The sequence below is a fragment of the Crinia signifera genome, chromosome 11, assembly GCF_055691185.1.
Source record: "Crinia signifera chromosome 11, ASM5569118v1, whole genome shotgun sequence".
Classification (NCBI taxonomy): Eukaryota; Metazoa; Chordata; class Amphibia; order Anura; family Myobatrachidae; genus Crinia; species Crinia signifera.
The window spans coordinates 66,577,204-66,579,703 of NC_139227.1; the positions used below are offsets into that span (position 1 = coordinate 66,577,204).

The 2,500-nt window shown below is 35.8% G+C and overlaps 1 non-coding gene across 1 annotated transcript; it reads right to left on the minus strand.

The window, feature by feature from the left end:
- Positions 1-141: 141 nt before the first annotated feature.
- Positions 142-213, minus strand: TRNAQ-CUG (transfer RNA glutamine (anticodon CUG)). The gene has a single exon. It is a non-coding gene; the product is annotated as a tRNA-Gln (tRNA).
- Between the last annotated feature and the right edge of the window lie 2,287 nt (positions 214-2,500).

Consider the following 2,500-nt stretch of genomic DNA (forward strand, 5'->3'; position numbering starts at 1 on the left):
TGAACTTTATGTGCAAAAATGGTTGGGGTCAAACTGAGAATTGACATTGGATGGCTGGATTCATGATCCAGAGTGCTTCCCTTAAAATGAACATTAGTAAGAAGTACAAGATATTTGAACTGTAAGTGCAATAAGATACAAAGGTCCCACCGAGATTTGAACTCGGATCACTGGATTCAGAGTCCAGAGTGCTAACCATTACACCATGGAACCACATTTCAAAAACAATCTTAAATTATTCGCTTAGAGGGCTAGCTTTTCAAAAAAGGCTCATATTATTATAAATATCCCAGAGGTGACCTTTATGTGCAAAAATGGTTCCGGACAATCTAAGAATTGAACTTGGATGACTGGATTCATAGTCCAGAGTGCTCACTTTAGTATAATTATCCCAGAAATTAAATTTACGTGCAAAAATGGTTCCATAGAATCTAAGAATTGAACTTGTATGTCTGGATTCATAGTCCAGAATGCTTCTTTATAAATGTGGATTATTACAAGTATAGAATTGAACAGCATATTTCAACGGTACGTGCAAAACTTCTCAAGGTCCCACGGAGATTTGAACTCGGATCACGAGTTTCAAAGTCCAGAGTGCAAACCATTACACCATGGAACCACATTTCAAAGACATTTATACATTTTTCCTTAGATTGAAAGCTTCAAAAGAGGCCAATTTTCTTTTAATTACCACATAGTTGAACTTTATGTGCAAAAATGATTCTGGTCAAACTGAGAATTTAAGTTGGATGGCTGGATTCATGATCCAGAGTGCTTCCCTGAAAATGAACATTAGTAAGAAGTACAAGATTGAACAGGATATTTGAACTGTAAGTGCAAAAAGATACAAAGGTCCCACCGAGATTTGAACTCAGATCGCTGGATTCAGAGTCCAGAGTGCTAACCATTACACCATGGAACCACATTTAGGAAACAGTTTCAAACTATTGGCTTAGAGGGCTATCTTCAAAATAGGATCATATTAGTATAATTATCACAGAGATGACCTTTATGTGCAAAAATGGTTCCAGGCAATCTGAGAATTGAACTTTGATGACTGGATTCATAGTCCAGAGTGCTCACTTTAGTATAATTATCCCAGAAATTACCTTTATGTGCAAAAATGGTTCCGGACAATCTAAGAATTTAACCTGTACGTCTGGATTTATAGTCCAGAATGCTTCTTTATAAATAAGGATCATTACAAGTAAAAAATTGAACAGCATATTTCAACGGTACGTGCAAAATTTCTCAAGGTCTAATTACCACATAGTTGAACTTTATGTGCAAAAATGGTTGCGGTCAAACTGAGAATTTACGTTGGATGGCTGGATACATGATCCAGATTGCTTCCCTTAAAATGAACATTAGTAAGAAGTACAAGATATTTGAACTGTAAGTGCAATAAAATACAAAGGTCCCACCGAGATTTGAACTCGGATCGCTGGATTCAGAGTCCAGAGTGCTAACCATTACACCATGGAACCACATTTCAAAAACAATCTTAAATTATTCGCTTAGAGGGCTAGCTTTTCAAAAAAGGCTCATATTATTATAAATATCCCAGAGGTGACCTTTATGTGCAAAAATGGTTCTGGACAATCTAAGAATTGAACTTGGATGACTGGATTCATAGTCCAGAGTGCTCACTTTAGTATAATTATCCCAGAAATTAAATTTACGTGCAAAAATGGTTCCATAGAATCTAAGAATTGAACTTGTATGTTTGGATTCATAGTCCAGAATGCTTCTTTATAAATGAGGATTATTACAAGTATAGAATTGAACAGCATATTTCAACGGTACGTACAAAACGTCTCAAGGTCCCACCGAGATTTGAACTCGGATAACTGGATTCAAAGTCCAGAGTGCTAACCATTACACCATGGAACCACATTTCGAAGACATTTATACATTTTCCCTTAGATTGAAAGCTTCAAAAGAGGCCAATTTTCTTCTAATTACCACATAGTTGAACTTTATGTGCAAAAATGATTCTGGTCAATCTGAGAATTGAAGTTGGATGGCTGGATTCATGATCCAGAGTGCTTCCTTGAAAATGAACATTAGTAAGAAGTACAAGATTGAACAGGATATTTGAACTGTAAGTGCAAAAAGATACAAAGGTCCCAGCGAGATTTGAACTCGGATCACTGGATTCAGAGTCCAGAGTGCTAACCATTACATTATGGAACCACATTTCAAAAACAATCTTAAATTATTCGCTTAGAGGGCTAGCTTTTCAAAAAAGGCTCATATTATTATAAATATCCCAGAGGTGACCTTTATGTGCAAAAATGGTTCCGGACAATCTAAGAATTGAACTTGGATGACTGGATTCATAGTCCAGAGTGCTCACTTTAGTATAATTATCCCAGAAATTAAATTTACGTGCAAAAATGGTTCCATAGAATCTAAGAATTGAACTTGTATGTCTGGATTCATAGTCCAGAATGCTTCTTTATAAATGTGGATTATTACAAGTATAGAATTGAACAGC